This window comes from Monodon monoceros, unplaced genomic scaffold (assembly GCF_005190385.1).
Source record: "Monodon monoceros isolate NGI ecotype Baffin Bay Population unplaced genomic scaffold, NGI_Narwhal_1 Super_Scaffold_20, whole genome shotgun sequence".
NCBI classification, from domain to species: Eukaryota; Metazoa; Chordata; class Mammalia; order Artiodactyla; family Monodontidae; genus Monodon; species Monodon monoceros.
The window spans coordinates 7,473,661-7,495,875 of record NW_021703777.1 but is presented as its reverse complement, the minus strand read 5'-3'; the positions used below and the strand labels follow the sequence as shown (position 1 = coordinate 7,495,875).

Genomic DNA, 22,215 nt, shown 5'->3' with positions numbered 1-22,215 from the left:
TGATCTTTTCTGTTGTCTTTTTGGTCTCTATTTCATTTATTTCTGCTCCAATTTTTAGTATTTCCTTCCTTCTACTACTTTGGACTTCATTTGCTTTTCTTTTTCTGGTTTCTCTATGTGTAACGGTAGGTGGTTTGAGATTTTTCTTGTTCCTTGAGGTAGGCCTGGATTCCTATAAACTTCCCTCTTACCACCGCTTTTGCTGTATCCCATAGATTTGGGTCTGTCATAGTTTCATTTGTCTTCAAGTAATTTTTGATTTCTCCTTGAGTTCGTTGTTGACCCAATAATTGTTCAGTAGCACGTTGTTCAGTCTCCACATACTTGTGATTTTTCTGGATTTCTTCTTGTAGTTTATTTCTAGTTTCATTCCATTGTGATCAGAAAAGATGTTTGATATGATTTTAATCTTCTTGAGTTTATTGAGACTTATTTTGCGTCCCAACGTATGGTCTATTTTTGAGAACATTCCATGAGCACTTGAGAAGAGTGTGCATTCTGCTGCATTTCGGTGGAGTGTTCTGTACGAGTCTATCAAATCCATCTGGTCTAAATTTTCATTTTAAGGCTGCTGTTTCCTTGTAGACTTTCTGTTTGGATAATCTATCCTTTGATGTAAGTGGGGTGTTAACGTCTCCTACATTATTTTGTTGTGATCAATTTCTCCCTTTAGGTCTGTTAATAATTTTTTTTAATCTATTTTGGTGCTCCTGTGTTAGGTACATATATATTGATCACTATTATGACTTCCTGATGAACTGTTTCCTTTATACTGTCCATTTTGGTCTTTTGTTACCTTTTGGGCCTGAAGTCTATTTTGTCTGATGTGAGTATGTTTATACCTGCCTTCTATTGGCTTGAACTATCATCTTCCATTCCCTCACTTTTAGCCTGTGTTTGTCTTTAGACCTGAGGTGTCTCCTGGAGGCAACATATACTAGGGTCTTTTTAAAAATCTATCCAGCCAAAAAAAAAAAAAAAAAATCTATCCAGCCATTCTGTGTCTTTTGATCGGTGAATTCAATCTATGTACATTTAGGGTGATTATTGATAGATGAGGCATTTTAGTTGGCTGGTTTTCTATGATATTTTTCTGAGTTTTCTCTTTTTCTGTGTTTCGTGTCTCTGCTTTATGTTTATGTTTTGTGGTTACCCTGAGGTTTGTATAAAAAGTCTCATAGATAAAGTAGTGCTTTTTCTGCTGCAAGCATTTTGTTTTCATTTACCTTTATGTTTTTGTTATTTCAAATTATAGCTTTTTATGTTGTGTTTGTCACCATACTGAGATAGCTAGTTATTTTTCTGCTTTCTTTTTTTTTCCCTTTAACCCTTTTACCATAATTAAGTGCTTAAAAACCTTTTCTGATAAAGAGTTACAATTTTCTAGTTCTGCTTATCACCTTGCTTAAAATTTTGTGTATTTCTGCCATTTTGTTTCTGGTAGAAAAGCTCCTTTCAACATTTCTTGTAAGGCAGTCTACTGACGATGAACTCCATCAAATTTGTCTGGGAAATTATTTCTTCTTCATATACGAAAGGTAAGTGCTGGGTGGAGCGTTCTTGACTGACAGCTTTTATCTTTCAGTATCTGAGAATGTTGCACTCCTTCCTGGCCTGTAGGTTTTCTGCTGAGAGATCTGCTGATAGCATAATAGGGGTTCCTTTGTAGGTTACCATCCTTTTTCCTCTGGTTGTCCTTAAAATTCCTTTTTTTTTTTAATCATTGACTTTTGACAGTTTTAATATAATGTGTCTTGAAGAAGGTCTTTTGCATTGAGGTACTCAGGTATTTTCTTAGCTTCATAGATTTGTATGTCCAGTTCCTTTACCTTGTTTGGGAAGTCCTCACCTATTATGTCTTTAAATAATTTCTCTGCTCCCTTCTCTCTCTTTTCTCCTTCTGGGGTGCCCATTATCCTAATGTTGCCTTTCCCAAAAGAGTTGGATATCTCTCAAAGAATTTCCTAATATTTTTATCTTATTTCTCTCTCTTCTTCTACTTGTATGATTTCCAGATTTCTATCTTTAAGCTCACTAATACCCTCTTCCATATGATCTGCTTAATTTCCAGTACTTTCTAATACATTCTTCATCTCGTTTATTGTGTTCTTCAGCCCCAGAATTTGTTTGGTTCTCTTTTAGAGGTTCAGTTTCTTTGGTAAAGTATTCGTTCTGTTCATTAATTTTATTCCTGAGCTCATTAAACTGCCTTTCTGAGTTTTCCTGTACCTTGTTGAGTTTCTTCAAGACAGCTAGTTCAAATTCTCTATCAGTTAGATCACAATATTCATGACTTTAAGTTTGGTTTCTGGAAAATTGTCATTTTCTTTTCATGGTACAGTGTTACTGTGGTTCTTCATGTTGCTTGATGAAGTATTCCTCTTCTGGTGCATTTGAAGTTAAATGACAGGTTAGCTGTTAGGGTCCTTTCTTTTGTTTTCCAGTAGACGGTGGTATCATACAAGTTTATGGTTTCTTTCACCTGAGCTGCCTCTGGTCATATTTGAGGTTTAGCACTTTCCATTCTCAGCTGTCTCTGTAAGAGGTGTGGCTCCATGCCTTTGTTGTCACTTCTTGTTCCTCCGGGGTGGTTATTGCCTTGTTTCTGCCAGAACTGCTCTTGTCACTGGGATGGTGGGCCCTTTCCTTGCATCCAGGATCCCTTGAGACACAGGCTGCCCAGTGGGGGGAGGGAGACATTGGGAGGGGAGCTGGGGTCAAGCAGGTATCCCTACCATGTCTGGTGTTGTAGGGTTTGCAGGCTCTACCACTGCAGATGGGTGCAAGGGCTGGGGTCATGAGTACCTCAACCAGTGGAGGAACGGTGTCCCAGGCCCCATTGCCGCTGCTGCCCAGTTACCTGTGGCCATGGGCGCTAGTGCAGTTGGGAGGCCAGAGTCATGTGTGCCACTTCCCCTTCTGCTACTAGGTTCTCTGAAGCTATGGGCTCTGAGTGTGGGTTGCTAGAGTCCATTCAGAGTCCCAGCATTCAGATTCATTATCATGAATTTAAAATCAGACAATCATAATTTTTATGTGTTTTTCTCCATCCGTATTCAGGTGCAGGGGTGCAGGCACAGAGTGGGGGAGGTTTGAATTTAACTGGAGATTCTGGTTTTGCCAAGCAAGTGGCAACACAAAAGAGGAACAAGGGAGTTGAGGATGTTTGCAAGGGTATTATCATAATGAATGATCATGGAATTTCAGCTGGTATGGAGATTAAAGATACCAGTAGGGATGAGGCAGAGTGAAATATTTGTGAAGTTAATGATTATAGGTCCTTGTGGGGGTTTGTTAGAGCTGGGTTACTAGAAGGAGCTAGGTGGAAAGGTGGGATATGGTGGTCAGAGAGCAAGACGCATAAAATGAGATTGCTAATGACTGTGTCCGTGGCACGCCCTGGAGGTGTATAGCTGAAGCAGGGTGGAGAACTAGAACACTGGAGGAGAGAAGTTCAAGGTAGGCAGAGGCCAGCATGCTAGAAAAATCACTTATGAGTTTGTTGAATTGACCAAGAGGTAAGACAGAAGTAGTGTTAGAGAGACTGACAGGGTGCCAGTTACTGATTAATGGGGGAAGAGGTCCTGGAGTCCAAAGAAAGCAGCAGCCATGGAGAGTAGTCAGTGATAAAGTCTGGTGACATGAAATTCAAAGCTGAGATATGGAGGGAAGTTAGTAGATGATCCACTTTGGGATGTTCACATTTTGCAGTGGTTTCTTCTTTCAGAAGGAAGCTCTTTGGTTTCTGTAATGACTTTTTTAAAATAATTAATTAATCAATTAATTAATTTCCGGCTGTGTTGGGTCTTCGTTGCTGCGCACGGACTTTCTCTAGCTGCGGTGAGCGGGGGCTACCCTTCATTGCAGCGTGCGGGCTTCTCACTGCGGTGGCTTCTCTTGTTGCGGAGCACGGGCTCTAGGCACACAGGCTCAGTAGTTGTGGCGCACGGGCTTAGTTGCTCCGCGGCATGTGGGATCTTCCGGGGCCAGGGATTGAACCTGGGTGCCCTGCACTGGCAGGCAGATTCTCAATGACTGCGCCACCAGGGGAGCCCCTGTAATGACTTTTTATACTTTAATCACAAGAGGGCACCAGAGTCTAGTGAAGGATTATTTTTGTTCTTATCTAAAGCTAAGGCAACCACATTTACTTTGAGTGAGGGGGGCACGATTAATAATCACTTGGAGCTACATGTGTAAACTGGGACTCTCCTATGCAAACTGGGACATAAGCCCTGCCCAGTATGAACATGGCCAATTTAATTATGAACTAGCTCTACACTAAAGGTTCTCATTCCCAAAGATCACTACAATACTTATGACACACAGGCAGATTAGAAAAAGTGACCAAACTTGCTCTTATCTTGAAGAGAAGATCAAGAAAGACTTTCCTCTGCACCCCACCTCCTTAATTATATTTATTTCCTATCCCATTTTTCCCCTCAGTGCGATCTTAGTTTGACTATATCTTCAAGTAAGAGAATTGCTCTATCCCAAATTATCTTGGTCATTTGAAAGTAGTCTAAAGTGCTCTCTAACTTCCCATACCTCTTGGGACTTCCCTGGTGGCACAGTGGTTAAGAATCCACCTGCCAATGCAGGGGACACAGGTTTGATCCCTGGTTTAGGAAGATCCCACATGCTGCGGAGCAGCTAAGCCTGTGTGCCACAAATACTGAAGCCCGCGCACCTAGAGCCCATGCTCCGCAACGAGAGAAGCCACCGCAGTGAGAAGCCCGTGCACCACAACAAAGAGTAGCCCCCAGCTCGATGCAACTAGACAAAGCCTACATACAGCAACGAAGGCCCAGCGCAACCAAAAATAAATTAAAAACAAACAAAAAGAAAACCAAAAGGAGAGCAGCTGTTAAAAACAAAAACAAAAAACAAACAAAAATTCTCATGGTTCTTTTCTGAATATCTTTTATCTTCTATATTACATGGTAATTATTTCTATACTTGTTTTATTTCTTCTTTCAAACATGACTTACATGCTGAGGACAGTAAAAAACAGATGTTGAAAATGGCTCTTTTTTTTTCCTTCCAGTTTTATTGAGATATAATTGACATCCAGCACTGTATAAGTTTGAGGTTTACAGCATTTGATTTACATGTATTATGAAGTGATTATCACAGTAAGTTTAGTCAACATCCATCATCTCATATAGATACAAAATTAAAAGTCACCTTATTAACATAAATTCAAGTATGGTTGAAAGGGGATTGTTGTGAATAACAAACTATCACTCAGTAAATTACAAGAGTTTTAGAAGCTGTGTCAGGAACCGAGGACAAAGACCAAATATATATTTCTTACTGGATGTCACACGTCCCTCTTGAAAACATACCATCAGCTTCCACTGGTGGGCACCTAGAGAATTTGAGGATGGGGGCTGGTTGCCTGAGAAACCAGCTATGTGATTAAAGGATTTCAGCCCCATCCCCCAACCTCCAGGGAGATGAGGAGGCTGAAAGTTGGGTTCATCAGTCACCATTGACCAGTGATTTAATCAATCATGCCTACATAATGGAACGTCCATAAAAACCCCTAACTGAAGGGGAGTTTTAGGGTTGGTGAACACATCAAGGTGCTGAGAGGGGGGTGTATCTAGAGAGGGCATGGAACGGCGTGCTGCCTCTCCCATCCTGGCCCTATGCATCTCTTCTATTTGGCTGTTCCCGAGTTGTATCTTTCATACTAAACCAATACCAATAAGTAAACTGTTTTCCCAAGTTCTGTGTGCTGTTCTAGCAGATTATCGAACTTGAGGAGGGGCCTGTGGGAACACCTGATGTCTTTTCATTTCACACTGGCAAATGCCTTGGGGCATTACACCTGGGTCTTTGGGTCTAGCCAAAGGGCACACTAACTAAGCTTAAATACATATGATTCTTACGGCAACATAATAGTTGGCCTTCCTCTACAGATTTTTTTTTAAGTGTTTCATTTCTCTTTTTTTTAAATATGTATTTATTTTGTTTATTTATTTTCTTTATTGTTTTTGGCTGCGTTGGGTCTTAGTTGCGGCATGTGGGATCTTTTGTTGCAGCACATGGGCTCTTCTTTGTAGCGCACAGGCTTCTGTCTCGTTGTGGCGCGCAGGCTTCTCTCCAGTTGTGGTGTGCGGGTTCTTCTCTCTCTAGTTGAGGCACGTGAGCTCAGTAGTTGTGGCATGCGTGGGCTTAGTTGCCCCACAGTATGTGGGATCTTAGTTCCCGACCAGGGATCGAACCTGCATCCCCTGCATTGAAAGGTAGATTCTTTACCACTGGACCACCAGGGAAGTCCCTCAGCTACAGATTAAAGCATGACCTACTGCATTATTTCTGCTTCCCATCTCTACCTTTTTCCTGACCAGCACAGAGATTTCTTTCTCTTCATTCATTCCAGTGAAGAGGAAATTTAAGTTCTCCTATGTAGGCCACAAATAGTCACCACTTAGTGTTGAAGTCCTTTTATGGATTTTAAGATAAGCAGCCCTTACAAGGCAAAGCCAGGTATTTCCTTAGGAATAAATTTTGGTCCATTTTAGCACATTAAAAGTGGGGGGAAAACAAATTGATCAAATCTAATCTTGTCTAATCTCAAACATTGTTTCTCAGAGTGTGGTCCACAGTCTACCTGCGTCAGAGTCAGAATCACCTGGTAATGTTTCTTTAAAGTCTAGATTCCTGGCTTCTTATCTACTGAGTCAAAATCTTGTTTGTGTGTGTATGTATTTTGTAAGAGTCTTTATTTATGAAAAGCACCAAAGTGATTCTGATGTATTCTAAGCCAGATGTCATGGTTTTATAACTAGTTGAATCAGCTTAACTTTAGTTAGTGTGCCTATAGCTATATTCAGGACCTGCTAGGGACTTCCCTGTTAGCACAGTGGTTAAGATTCCACCTGCCAATACAGGGGACACGGGCTTGAGGCCTGGTCTGTGAAGATCCCACATGCTGTAGAGTAACTAAGCCCGTGTGCCACAACTACTGAGCCTGCGCTCTAGAGCCCGTGAGCCACAACTACTGAGCCCGTGTGCCACAACTACTGAAACCCACGTGCCTAGAGCCCGTGCTCCGCAACAAGAGAAGCCACCGCAATGAGAAGCCCGCGCACCGCAATGAAGAGTAGCCCCCACTCACCGCAACTAGAGAAAGCCGCGCGCAGCAATGAAGACCCAACACCGCCATAAATAAATAAATTTATTAAAAAAATAAAACGAATTCCTCCTGATAACCAGTAGATAGCAAGACTATCTATTGATGCCACTCAAAGCAATAAAATCATCTTTTTTTAAAAAAAAAAGACCTAATAGACAACTTGAATAGACCTATATCTTAAAGTACTTGAATCAATAATTAATAACCTTCCAAAACAGAAAGTACCAGATCAAGATGGGTTCACTGGGAAATTCCACCAAACATTTAAGGGAAAATTCTACCAATACTCTACCATCTCTTTCAGAAGATAGAAGCCAAGGGGATACTTCCTAACTCACTCTATGAGCATTATCCTTACACCAAAACCAGATAATGACATTACAAGAAAAGGAAACAAAGTACAGACCAATATCTCTTGTGACGTAGATGCAAAAATCCTCCATAAAATATTAGCAAATTGAATCCAACAGTGTATGAAAAGAATTATATACTATGTGGGATTACACACCCAAAATTTTACACAACATGGCATGTATTTCAGGTAGGCAAGGCTGGCTCAATATTTGAACTAAATTATTGTAATCAGTCACATCAACAGGCTAAACAAGAAAAATCACATGATCATATCAAAAGATGATAAAAAGCATTTGATAAAATGCAATACTCATTCATGGTAAAACCTCTCATCAATCCAGGAAGAGAGGAGAACTCCCTCAGCTTGATAAAGAACATCTACAAAAAGCCTACAGTCAACATCATACTTAATGGTGAGAAGCTAGACGATTCTCAGGAACAAGGAACAAGGCAGGAACAAGGCAATGATGCTATCTCTCAACACTTTTTCAGTTATCGCACTGGGAGTCCTAGCAATGCAATAAGACAAGACGTTATGGCAATTGGGAAGGAAGAAATAAAACTGTTTTGGGCTGCAGATGACATGCTTGTCTATGTAGAAAATCCAAACAAATCATCAACAACAGCAACAAAATGGGAAAAGAATTTGAAAATGAATAGATACATGTGTATGTATAACTGAGTCACTTTGCTGTATACCTGAAGCTAACACAACAACTATACTCTAATATAAAATAAAAATTAAAAAACAACAACAACAAAAAACTCCTGGAACGAATAAATGATATAGCAAAAAGGTTGCAGGATGCAAGGTTAATAAGCAAAAAGTCAACCGCTTTTCTATATACTAGCAAAGAACAAGTGTAATTTGAAATTAAAAATACAATACCATTTACATTAGATCCTCAAAAGTGAAATACTTAGGTATAAATCTAACAAAATATGAACAAGATCTGTGTGATGAAAGCTACAAAACTCTGATGAAAGAAATCTAAGACTAACTAACTAAATACAGAGATATTCCATATTCATGGGTAGGAAGATTCAATATTGTCAAGACGTCAGTTCTTCCCAACTTGATCTATAGATTCAATGCAATCCCAATAAAAAAGTCAGCAAGTTGTTTTATAGATATTGACAAACTGATCCTAAAGTTTATATGGAGAGGCAAAAAAACCTGGTATAGCCAACATAATACTGAAGGAGAGGAACAAAGTTGGAGGGCTGAGACTACCTGACTTCAAGACTTACTATAAAGCTACAGTAAGCAAGACAGTATGATATTGGTGCAAGAATAGGCAAATAGATGATGGAACAGAATAAAGCCCAGAAAAAGACACACATAAATATAGTCCACTGATTTTTGACAAAGGAGCAAAGGCAATGCAAATGGCGTAAAAATAGTCTTCAACAAACGGTGCTAGAACAAATGGACAGCCACAGGAAGGACAAAAAAAAAAAAAAAAAGAATCTAAGTACAAACCTTACCCCCTTCACAAAAATTAAAGTGCATCATAGACCTAAATGGAAAAGGCAAAGCTATAAAACTCCAAGAAAATAACGTAGCAGAAAATCTAGGTGATCTTGGACACGATGATGACTCTTTAGATACAACACCAAAGACAGGACCCATGAAAGAAATTATTGATAGGCTAGGCTTCGTTAAAATTAAAAGCTTCTGGGGCTTCCCTGGTGGCACAGTGGTTGGGAGTCCGCCTGCCGATGCAGGGGACACGGGTTCGTGCCCCGGTCCGGGAAAATCCCACGTGCCGTGGAGCGGCTGGGCCCGTGAGCCATGGCTGCTGAGCCTGCGTGTCCGGAGCCTGTGCTCCGCAATGGGAGAGGCCACAACAGTGAGAGGCCCGCGTAACGCAAAAAAAAAAAAAAAAAAAAATTAAAAGCTTCTGGTCTGTGAAAGACAATGTCAAGGGAATAAGGAGACAAGCCACAGACTGGAAGAAAATATCTACCAAACACATATCTGATAAAGGACTGTTATCCAAAATATACAAAGAACTCTTAAAACTCAACACTTAGAAAACAAACAACCCCATTAGAAAATGCCAAACACTTGAACACATACCTCACCAAAGAAGATATATTAGATGGCAGATAAGCATATGAAAAGATGCTCCGCGACATGTCATTATGGAATTGCAAATTAAAACAGGAATAAGATACCACTACACACCTATCAAACAGGCAAAACTCTAAAACACTGACAGGGACTTCCCTGGTGGTGCAGTGGTTAAGAATCCGCCTGCCAATGCAGGGGACACGGGTTCGAGCCCTAGTCTGCAAAGATCCCACATGCCGTGGAGCAACTAAGCCCGTGCGCCACAACTACTGAGTCTGCGCTCTAGAGTCCGTGAGCCATAACTACTGAAGCCTGCGCACCTAGAGCCCGTGCTACGCAACAAAAGAAGCCACTGCAGTGAGAAGCCTGCACACCGCAACGAAGAGTAGACCCCGCTCACCGCAACTAGAGAAAGCCCGCGTGCAGCAGCGAAGACCCAACGCAGCCAAAAATTTTTTAAATAAATAAATAAAGTTATTTTTAAAAATTCTTTAAAAAAAACAAACACTGACAACATCAAGTGTTGTCCAAGAACTTTTCATTGTTGGTGGGAATTCAAATTGGTACAGCTACTTTGGAAGACAGTTTCACAGATTCTTACAAAACTAAACATACACTTACCATGGGATGTGGCAATCACGTTCCTCAGGATTTACCCAAATGAGTCGAAAACATAGGTCCTCACCAAAACCTGAACACAGATGTTCATAGCAGCTCTAGTCATAACTGCCAGAACTTGGAAGCAACCAAGATGTCCTTCAGTAGGTGAATGCGTAAATAAACTGTGGTACATCCAGACAATGGAATATTATTCAGTGTCAAAAAGAAATGAGCTATCAAGCCGTGAAAAGACATGGAGGAAACAAATGCACGTTACTAAGTGAAAGAAGCCACTCTGGAAAGGCCTCATACTGTATGCTTCCAACTACGTGACCTTCAGGGAAAGGCAGAAGTATGCAGACAGTAAAAAGTCAGTGGTTGCCGGGGGCAGCAGGACAGCAAGGAATGTGGAGCACGGAGGATTTTTAGGGCAGTGCAACTCTTCTGTGTGACAACACAGTGGTGGATATCTTTGTCGAAGTCCATGTACACCACCAAGAGTAAACCCTAATGTAAACTATGGACTTGGGTGATAATGATATGTCCGTGTCTGTTCATCACTTGTAAGAACTGTTCCACTCTGGAGCGTTATGTTGATTTGGGAGAGGCTGTGCTTATAGAGGGCAAGGGGTATATGGGAACTCTGTACTCTCTTCTGTCTTGCTGTGAACCTAAAACTGCTCCAAAAATTAAAGTCTATTTAAAAGGAAAAAGAAAACATGTAAGTATTTAATGAAAAGGCATGTATGTGTAAACAACACCACCGAAACCAGCGTGACACGGAAATTATTCACTTAATGCCAGGCTTTTTGGATCCCAGTTCTATTGCTTCCTCATCTGTCACAAAGGAGACCCCTGTCTCCTAGGTTGCTGAGAGGACAAAACGAATTAAACCATGTGAAGTGTTTAGAAAAGTGTCTGGTAGTTAGTAAGTGTACAATAAATGTTAGCTATTATAATTAATATTAAGCAACACAACATTTTATAAATATATCATGCCAGGAGATGTCATGTCTGTCTGTTGGGAAATAAAAGGTACACATTTTCTTAATATAAGTATATGCCCTAAAATATGATAGAAAATAGCATAATATGACAACATATGATCCATAGACCAGAGAGTCTCTTTTGACATTCTTAATTAAAAACAGCTATTTCATGACCCTTTTATAACGTTAAGCAGAGCGATCGTTCTGCTTAAGTAAGTATGAGATTCAGGAAACCGAGGAGCTAGGTTTTCTTTAAACCTCATAAAGAAAAAGCGCAGCTGAATGTTATTGATGGTATCAAAGTAAAATTTTGATCCCAGTGGCCCAAGGTTAATCTTTATAGATTACCCAGAGATACTGACTTTCTGTTTTTGCACCAGAAAGTCTTAAAGCAGCAGCCAGACCAAAGGTGTCTCTGTTCCTGAAAAGAGACGATAACCCTCTAAATATAATTACATACTTCCTTTTAATCACTTTGCAGAGCTTCCATTTTTCTCTAGTTTTCTTCTCTTCAAGTAGGAAAGAATTTTGTTTGCTTCGGAAGGAGCCAACATACTCTACCTAGAAAGAACTCAGGCAAGGCAGTCCCCGACTGCAAGAATAACAGGTATGGGATATTGGTTATATTTGCTTAGTGTACCATTTGGGTGCAAAGGATGACTCTACTATAGACGTTCAGTAATCAACAGTGTGGGCGTAAAGGTGCTCACCCCCAGTGGCCACATGTGTCTCTGTGTATGTCATAGTTTTGTACATCTTCAGCGGATTTCAGGTTCTGGGTCAGCTGGCCTCATTTGGCACAGTAAGAAAACTCCATTTTATTGTATTTGTTCTGTTGCCTACAATACAGCGGGTAGCTGACAGTGTTTTGAAGGAATAGAGGACTTCGGTTGCTTTTGGTGAAAAGAGATTGGTTATTCTGTCCATCATAGAATGATTAATTGCATGGTTCTGGAGGATTACGATACTGATAGGAGTATTTGATTTCATAATTTTAAGAACAGTTGGTTCTGCATGGAAATAGACTTGAGGTCTTCAGCTGCTGCAGTATTTGTCAGTGAAATACAAAATATGTTTGTGATTCCACAGACCAGGAAGGCCAGGCTGGCCTGAACAGTGCTACTCAGCTTCCTAAGAGTGTTGCCAATTCTTTGCTTTGGCTTTGCTTTCCTAAAGCCGCTTCCCCCTCGGCCAGGAGCTGTTCACCCTTTCCCTAAGCACGTCTACCAGCTGGGGCGCATTAGGAAATGGCCAAACAATTCCTTTAGTTCTGTTTCCTTTAACTTCCACTGGCAGAGAACTTGACAGCCTGTCCTCTTTCCTGAAGCACAATCACTAAAACTGTTTGTGTCTCGGGCTCTTCTCTACAAAATGGTTGAAAAGTCTTCCAAAGACCCCAGCAGACTGCAACATACCAGCTCATCACTGTGCACATTATCCCTCAAGATATGGGTTGCTTGACTTTCTCTGAGTTTATTTGGTAAAGCCAGGATTCTAGTCTTAAAAATACATAAGCATTAAACCCCTTGGGCATGTGCTTCAATTACATTTTCAGTTGCAAAAATTCTTTTCTGTCTTGGAAAAGTAGGGGTCTAAATTTTTTCACACTGCCTTCTGATATACACACTGATTCCAACTCACTTGGTGTAAAAAATATATATATATATGAAAATATAAACAACCCACAGATGCATACTTCATTTTGAAAATTTACTCTCTTCCTTCACTTTCACCAACATACTTTTATCTCCCCTTTCAATGTGGTAACCTGTCCCATCACTTCTTCCTTCACAGTGCTTCAGAAATGTATGGCTTTCTAAAATCTGTGAACTTAGTTTAGCTTACCTTTTATTCCTTTATATCTGGACTGTTTTCTAACTACTGTATTCTCTGCCAACAGTGCTCACTTCTTTAGTCTAACTTAAACCATCCTACACCTTGTCCCTAGTATAATCTTTATTCTAGAGCCACCAAACTCTTTCATCTATCCTTACTGTTGAAAACCCATTCATTCTTCTCCCTATGGAAAGAATCAGGTCCAAATTCCTGAGCCTGGGAAAAACAACCGTCACAGCCTGGAGCTAAGAGGCCTTTCCTCACTCTTCTTTTGTAAACAGCTGGGCTGCAGTGTGAGAGGATCAACGCGTATCTTAAAATCACATCTGTTATTTTCTCACTTCCATCCCTTTGGTACACACAGTCTTTTGGCTGCTTCTCAGACCTTTCCCCATTCTTACATCTTCAAACCTAATATGTTTTTCAAGGCCAAGGTCCTTAAAGACCAGCCTCCTCCATAAAGGCTTTTTGACCCCTGTAGCCTACAGCAGTCTCCTACTTTGAGCTCTTAACACTTATTCTCACTTGCATTTCTTTGGTAACTTATCACTTACTGCCTCTTGTATGTCTTCAAAACCACTGTCTCCTATTATCATTTAACTTTGGGGTGTTTATATCTTATCCCCTCAACTAAATCATGAACACCTTCATTCATTTATTACTGTTAACTGGGTTTTACCAAGTGCCAGGTACTGTGCTATAGCTGTGGGGAGAAAGTTTGTTTTCTCCTTACAGTGCAGTTCTCAAAGCAGAATTTTTTTTAATGTGTAACAAGTGGGTTTCAGGCATGATGCTCTAGCAGAGACTTCTGCTACACTCCTCAGTGTCCGGTGGAGAAATTTGTCAAAGGTACTGAAGTATATTAAAAGGATACTTTTTATAAACTCTTCCTGGGTCTTCAACACTATGGACTTCCCAGTTATTGCACGAGTTCAGTTAGACTCCCTACCTACTGGTGCTTTTATAAAAATTGTATTTTAACATCACCATTAGAAGCAGATTCTGTAAGATGGTGTGATATGGTTAATTATTAAGTGGTATAAACAGGGATGGATCCTAGGCTCTTTTTTTTTTTCTTTGCGGTACGCGGGGCTCTCACTGTTGTGGCTTCTCCCGTTGCGGAGCACAGGCTCTGGACGCGCAGGCTCAGCGGCCATGGCTCACGGGCCCAGCCGCTCCGCGGCATGTGGGATCTTCCGGGACCGGGGCACGAACCCGCGTCCCCTGCATCGGCAGGCGGACTCCCAACCACTGCGCCACCAGGGAAGCCCCAGGCTCCTTTTTAACTGAAATCTTAGTGATAAGGAACTGTGATCAGTTCGAAAAAATACCCTTCTTGCACTGAGACTAGAGACAAGCAGCCTGCTATGGGCTGATGAGATATACTAAATTTGAGCTTTTTTGATCCTCTCAAGGGATGTTTTCGGGGGCTGAAAAGCCTATTCAGAAGTTTACTTGAATTTTAGAAATTAATATTTGGAGATCAAAGTTATAAATTCAAGGCTCTAGTTTTCCTCAAGTCTGTAAATTCAGTTTACTGATGCGATTGCTCTGTTTAGAAGTCTAACACATTTTATTATTCACTTCTAAGAGCCCTTTCAGTAATGTTTGGTCTAATTTATAAACTCATTTAATTTAACACTTCCAAACACTTCGTATGTGGAAGAAGAAAATTCAGTTTCCCTAGTGTGTTGGGGGACCCCTAGACCACCCCGACCTTCAGATTCACTGGAAGGATTTACAGACCTCAGCGTGTAGGTCTACTCGTAGCTAAGAATACACAGCCAGATTGTAAGGGAAAGACAAAGGCAGAGTCTGGAGGACTCCATCTGTAAGCTTCCCTGTGCTCTTTCCCTCTCACAAGGGGTTACACAGAACATGCTCTTCCCCCGGCAATGGAAACTCAACAACATGTGTGCAGGATATTTTTTTTATTTAATTTTTATTTTATATTGGAGTATAGTTGATTTACAATGTTGTGTTAGTTTCAGGTGTACAGCAGAGTGATTCAGTTACACATATACGTATATCTATTCTTTTTCAAATTCTTTTCCCATATAGGTTATTACAGAGTATTGAGTAGAGTTCCCTGTGCTATCCAGTAGGCCCTTGTTGACGTGTGCAGTATTTTGGCTTGGGGAAGCCACTCGAGACTTAGAGCCCAAGGTTTTTATTGGGTGCTGAGTATGTAGGCACGCTCTGCCTAGTAGGCGTGCTCTGCCTAGCATGCACCAAAATTCCAGGCTCCCCAAATGCGAGCAGGCATTCAGCCTAAACCATATTGTTTGCACAAGCAGTCTAGGCAAAGTGAACCATCCTTATCAGTTAACTACTGCATAGGAACACTCCGTGACTCAACTTCCAGGTGCCAACCAAGGGCCAATCTCCAGAGCAGACGTTTCTAAGGATAGCAGTCTCAGACTGTGTGAACTCTTTTCTGCACACTTAGGTACTCCTATTTTCTAATTTAACAAAATAAGCTTTCCCAATTGCTCAAATAATGCATATGAAGAAAATAATTGAAATGATAATTATGGTAAACCCTAGTTCTTTTAATTTTATTTATTTATTTTTATTTTTTGAATATTTATTTATTTATTTTGGCCGTGCCGAGTCTTGTGGCGCATGGGATCTTCATTGCGTTATGCGGGATCTTTAGTTGTGGCATGCGGGGTCTTTAGTTGCAGCACGCAGGCTTCTTAGTTGCGGCATGCAGACTCTCAGTTGCAGCATGCGGGATCTTTAGTTGTAGCATGCGGACTCTTAGTTGCAGCATGCATGTGGGATCTAGTTCCCCAACCAGGGATTGAACCCAGGCCCCCTGCGTTGGGAGCACAGAGTCTTATCCACTGGACCACCAGGGAAGTCCCCAACACTAGTTCTTTTAAATGTCCTGTTATTTGCTACAAATTTAGTAGGATTTCAACTTTAAATCAAAAGCCTAAATCACTTATTTAATTACACATTTGAAATTGGACTAATGGACCTAATTCTATTAAATAATGTAAATTTATAAAATAGCAAATAGATAAAAATTCTTTAATATCAAAGTATTAACATGTATTTGATTATCTTAAACATTTCTAGGATTAATTCCAGTTCTTCCTAGAATGAAAGATGCTTTAACACTAAGGAAACTATGTCACCCCTAACACTGCTGGCAGATGTCTTAGCTGGTATGGTAGCGTGACCTGGAACTGGAGATTTCTGCAGAGGTTGAGTTCTTGCCCTGACCTTGAATTGTGGTTGATTAGGTAACTTAAAGGTGAGTTATTGTGATATCCCTGCATTTAGGTTACATATTAGCTAATTCTTCTGACTGCTGACTGAAGTCTGCAATTTACACTAGTTTAAACATTGACAGGACGATGCATTTTTTTTTTTAATTGTGGCAGAGGGACCTTAATCTAATTGTTTATTTTGGTCTAAATTTAAAGCTTTTTGGACTTAATGAAATTCTTCATTCTTTCATATTCTTGCTATCTTTTAGGACCATACATTTTTGGAATATTTATTATTCTAAATATTATTAGATTATTAATATTATATTATTAGAATACTGGGTATGCATTTATGGTTTTACCTGTGTGATCACAACTTTCAAAGTAATTTTTCCCCTTACGTGGTTTTTTTTTAAAATAGGTTCTTTAAAAGAGCAGTTTTAGGTTTATAGCAAAATTGAGTGGAAGGTACAGAGATTTTCCGTATGTCCTCTGCTCACTACCCCGAACACAGTCTCCTCCATTAGTGATATTCCCCATCAGAGTGGTGCATTTGTTCCAGTCAGTGAACCTACATTGACACATCATCACCCCAAGTCCATAGTTTACATTAGGGTTTACTCTTGGTGGTGTACATGGACTTCGACAAAGATATCCACCACTGTGTTGTCACACAGAAGAGTTGCACTGCCCTAAAAATCCTCCGTGCTCCACATTCCTTGCTGTCCTGCTGCCCCCGGCAACCACTGACTTTTTACTGTCTGCATACTTCTGCCTTTCCCTGAAGGTCACATAGTTGGAAGCTTACAACATGTGGCCTTTCTAGAGTGGCTTCTTTCACTTAGTAACGTGCATTTGTTTCCTCCATGTCTTTTCACGGCTTGATAGCTCATTTCTTTTTGACACTGAATAATATTCCATTGTCTGGATGTACCACAGTTTATTTATCCATCCACCTACTGAAGGACATCTTGGTTGCTTCCAAGTTCTGGCAGTTATGACTAGAGCTGCTATGAACATCTGTGTTCAGGTTTTGGTGAGGACCTAAGTTTCCGACTCATTTGGGTAAATCCCGAGGAACATGATTGCCACATCCCGTGGTAAGTGTATGTTTAGTTTTGTAAGAAACTGGGAAACTGCCTTCCAAAGTAGCTGTACCAATTTGAATTCCCACCAGCAATGAATGAAAGTTCTTGGACAGCATTTGATGTTGTCAGTGTTTTAGAGTTTGGAATTTTTTTTTTTTTTTTGGTTGCGCCACGCAGCGTGCAGGATCTTAGTTCCATGACCAGGGATTGAATCCCAGCCCTGGGAGTGAATGTGCAGTATCCTAACCACTGGACCACCAGGGAATTCCCTAGAGTTTGGCCTTTTTAACAGGTGTGTAGTGGTACCTCATTCTTGTTTTAATTTGCAGTTCCATAATAACATGATGTGGAACATCTTTTCATATGCTTATTTGCCATCTGTATATCTTCTTTGGTGAGGTATTTGTTCAGGTGTTTGGCCCATTTTTTAATGGAGTCGTTTGTCCTCTTAGTATTGAGTTTTAAGAGTTCTTTGCATATTTTGTATAATAATCCTTTATTAGATATGTCTTTTGTAGGTATTTTCTTCCAGTATGTGCCTTGGTTCTTCATTGATTTTCTCTGTTGATTTCCTGTTTTCAACTTCATTATTTCTGCTCTAATTTTACTTTTTCTTTCTTTTTTTTTGGCCACCCTGTGGCACGTGGGATCTTAGTTCCCTGATCCCTGATCCCCAGGGGATCGAACCTGGACCCCCTGCATTGGAAGCACAGAGTCTTAACCCCTGGATGGCCAGAGAAGTCCTGAATTTTACTTTTTCCTTTTCTCTGCTTTGTATTTAATTTTCTCTTCTTTTTCTCATTTCCTAAGGTTGAAACTCAGATGACCCATTTTAGATCTTTCTTCCTTGCTAAAATTAGTACATTCAATGCTATAAATTCTCCTCTAAGCTCTGCTTTTGCTTCATTCCACAAGTTTTGATAAGTTGTATTTTCCTTTTCATTTAGTTCAGAATCTTTCTAATTTTTCTTGAGATTTCTTCTTTACCTATATGTTATTTAAAGTGTATTGTTTAATGCAAACAGAAGAAAAACAGACTCATCGATACAGAGAAGAAACAGGTGGCTGCCAGAGGAAAGGGTGCTGGATGGTGAGAAATTGGTGAAGGGGATTAAGAGGTACAAACTTCCAGTCATAAAATGAATAAACCATGGGGATGTAATATACAGCGTAAAGAATATGGTCAATAATATTGTAATAACTTCGAATGGGGACAGCTGGTTACTAGACTTATTGTGGTGACCATTTCATAATGTATGCAAATGTCAAATCACCATGTAGTACACCTGAAACTAGCAAAATATTGCATGCCAACTATATTTTAATTAAACTAAATAAAATAAGACTGCGTTGTTTAATTTCCAAATATTTTCAGATTTTGTAGCTGTCTTTCTGTTATTGACTTCTAGTTTAAATTCACTGTGGTCTGAGTGCAGGCATTGTATGATTTCTGTTCTTTTAAAATTATTAAAGTGTGTTTTATGGCCCAGAATGTGATCTGTCTTGGTGAGTGTTCCATGTAAGCTTGAGAAGAATGTGTGATCTGCTACTTCTGGAGGAAGCAGTCTCTAGACGTCGATTATATCCAGTTGATTGATGGTGCTCTTGCATTCAACTATGATCTTTCTTAATTTTTGACCGCTGGAAATGTCCATTCTGACAGGGGTATTAAAGTCTTCAACTACAATTGTGGTTTTATCTGTTTCTCCTTGCAGTTCTATCAGCTTTGCTTCGTGTGTTTTGATTCTCTGTTGTTAGGTACATACGCATTAAAGATTGTTATGACTTCTTGGAGAATTGACCCCGTTATCATTATGGAGTGTCACGTTTTATCCCTGGTAATTTTCCTTGCTTTGAAGTCAGCTCTGTCTGAAATTAATATAGGTACTCCTACTTTCCTTGATTAGTGTTAGCATGGTATATCTTTCTTTATCCATTTATTTTTATGTATTTATTATTTTTTTTTGCGGCACGCGGGCCTCTCACTGTTGTAGCCTCTCCCGTTGCGGAGCACAGGCTCCGGACGCACAGGCTCAGCAGCCATGGCTCACGGGCCCAGCTGCTCCACGGCATGTGGGATCTTCCCGGACCGGGGCCCGAACCCGTGTCCCCTGCATCAGCAGGCGGACTCTCAACCACTGCGCCACCAGGGAAGCCCAAGGAGAACAGATTCTTATTGAACATATGCAAATAACTCTATTGCCAAGAAAAGAATATTCACTGAGAGTTTCTGAATTCTGGAGGGATCAGGTAGGGAGGAAAAAGATAAATGTTTCAATTCTGCTTACAAAGGTATAATTTACCAAATTGCTCTAAGTCATAATTAGCTTGAAAGAAAAGAGAAAAAGGTTTTCTTAAATTTGAAGAAACAAAATGTTAAAAAAATCTGCAATGTTTCAAGTTCTTAAAATCATAAAAAATTATGATCATTTTCCTCATTTCATTTAGTCCTTTGTAATTCTTGTTCTGCTTAATCTTTTGTTAGAAGTTTTATGAAGTCATCAGTTTCTCTATCCTGTAAATTTTTATCCAGTTCAATGATATAATTTGAAAGTCACCAGAAACTTGTATTCTAGAGTACTTGTTAGCTTCCTGTTCATGAATTTCTCTGAAGGTGAAACACACTTGCAGGAAGTTTTTGTAAAAGCATCTGAATGAAACACTAATTGTCTGTAAATGATAAAAGACTTTAAAATGTCCTTTATTTAAGATCTGATTCATTATAATAGAATTGACAAGGAAATTTGGTTATCTCTCTGACACACAACATTTTAAGACAATAACTAGAATCATGACTGATAACATTAATTAGGACATGTCCAAATTTTAGGAATTTCTTAAAATTTTAGAGCATTTATATTAATAACATTTACCCAAACAATATAACCTAAGAAGCTTAACATCATTTATTTGACAATGCTTCCTATGTAACTTAACCTACCCAATTAACCTAATTAGTTTAAATCTCTCTTTTATAAGAAGAGAAAACAAATCTTTACAGGTGTTCCAGGAACTCAGAAAACTCCAGTTATTTCTAGGTCAATAAGACTTCATTTAGAGTTATGATATTTGGGAAGATTGTCAAAAATATCAAAAAGGTTTTAAAACACTTGGTCAAATAGGATCATAGGTCACTGTGAAACCATACTTAGTTATCCATTTAATCAGAGCGACAAAGACTTCTCAGGCAAACACATAAAGTTAAATAGTTGTAAAAGGCCTTAGCTCTTTTAATATTGAAAAGACTCAGTTCTTTTTTTTAATTAAGTAATCAGAGACCTGATAAAGACAAAATATAGAATCTATATTTTTCTAGATAGATTACATTAAAGGTAAAGAAAACCTTTGTTTGCAGTTTCTCATTGAAAGTAGACCAATGACCTAAAAAAAGAGTCTGTCCTATTTTAAAAAAATATTTATTTATTTATGTATTTATTTATTTATTTGGTTGTGCCAGGTCTTAGTTGCAGCACATGGGATCTTTAGTTGTGCATCTGGGATCTTTTAGTTGCAGCATGTGGAATCTAGTTCCCTGACCAGGAATTGAACCTGGGCCCCCTGCATTGGGAGCACGGAGTCTTAGCCACTGGACCACTAGGGGAAAAAGGCCTCTTTCCCTCTATTTTTTCTCTTTTATTTCAGTTGGTAGAACTGAATTAATCCAGGCTCAGTCTCAGGCGATTGAGGGCTATGTTTACATTTCAAAGATAAGATCTTAAGGGACAGAGAATGAAAATATAAGTTTTCTCCTAGGAGTTTTGGAGTATATTTGTCTATTGTCATAAGTCTTAGAGTAATTATTATTAACTTTTTTCCTTAAATACAGGACAATTTTGCTCCAATATCCTGATCTTTTTATAGTATCCACAAGCATTTTGAGAGAAATAGGCAAGGTTTGGGGATTGGTAAAGATAGATGGGCCTTAACTTGTTTCTGAAGTTGCATTTCTGGTTTTCGTAGAGATTTGCAAGACAAAGATAGTTGTTTCTGTTAGCCCTTGACTATTAGCTTCCAGCTATCTATTTCTTGGTTATTTGTAGGAGGGCCTGGGGAATTGCTAAGAAGATGGGGTGATTTTTTTTCTTATTATTGAAGTATAGTTGATTTATAATTTTATATTAGTTTCAGGTATACAGCAAAGGGATTCAGTATTTTTATAGGTTATACCCCATTAAAAGTTATTATAATGCTATAATTCCCTTTGCTGTACAATATATCCTTGTTCCTTATCTATTTTATGCATAGTAGTTTGTATCTCTTAATACCATACCCCTAATTTGCTTCTATTCCCTCCCTCTCCCCTTTGGTAACCACAGCTTTGTTTTCTATATCTATGAGTCTGTTTCTGTTTTGCATATACATTCATTTGTATTATATTTTAGATTCCCCATATAAGTGATATCATACGGTATTTGACTTATTTCACTAAAGATGATATTCTCTAGGTCCATCCACTTTGCTGCAAATGGCAGAATTCCATTCTTTTTTATGGCTGAATAATATTCCATTACACACACACACACACACACACACACACACACACACACACCACTTCTTTTTTATCTAGTTGTCTGTTGATAGGCATTTGGGTAGCTTCCATACTTTGGCTATTGCAAATAGTGCTGCTGTCAACATTGGGGTACATGTATCTTTTCAAACCGTATTTTCACTTTTTTTCCAGATATATACCCAGGAGTGGGATTGCTTGATCATGTGGTCATTCTACTTTTAGTTTTTTGAGGAACCTCCATACTGTTCTCCATAGTGGCTGTATCAGCTTACATTCCCACCAATGCAAGAGGGTTCCCTTTCTCCACATGAACAGCATTTGTTATTTATACACTTTTTTTTTTTTTTGCGGTGCATGGGCCTCCCACTGCTGTGGCCTCTCCCGTTTCGGAGC

The 22,215-nt window shown here is 39.4% G+C and overlaps 1 protein-coding gene across 4 annotated transcripts in view; it reads left to right on the top strand.

The window, feature by feature from the left end:
- The window catches only part of ABCG2 (ATP binding cassette subfamily G member 2 (Junior blood group)), a 140,066-nt gene that overhangs the window by 20,652 nt on the left and 97,199 nt on the right, over positions 1–22,215 (top strand). Inside the window, exon 1 of one of the 4 annotated variants that reach the window (XM_029234623.1) lies at positions 16,111–16,268. The exons of the other annotated variants lie outside the window; for them this stretch is intronic. The gene's annotated coding sequence lies outside the window, so the exon portion shown is untranslated. Of the gene's footprint in view, positions 1–16,110; positions 16,269–22,215 lie in introns of those variants that run through there. 4 annotated transcript variants of the gene reach the window in all.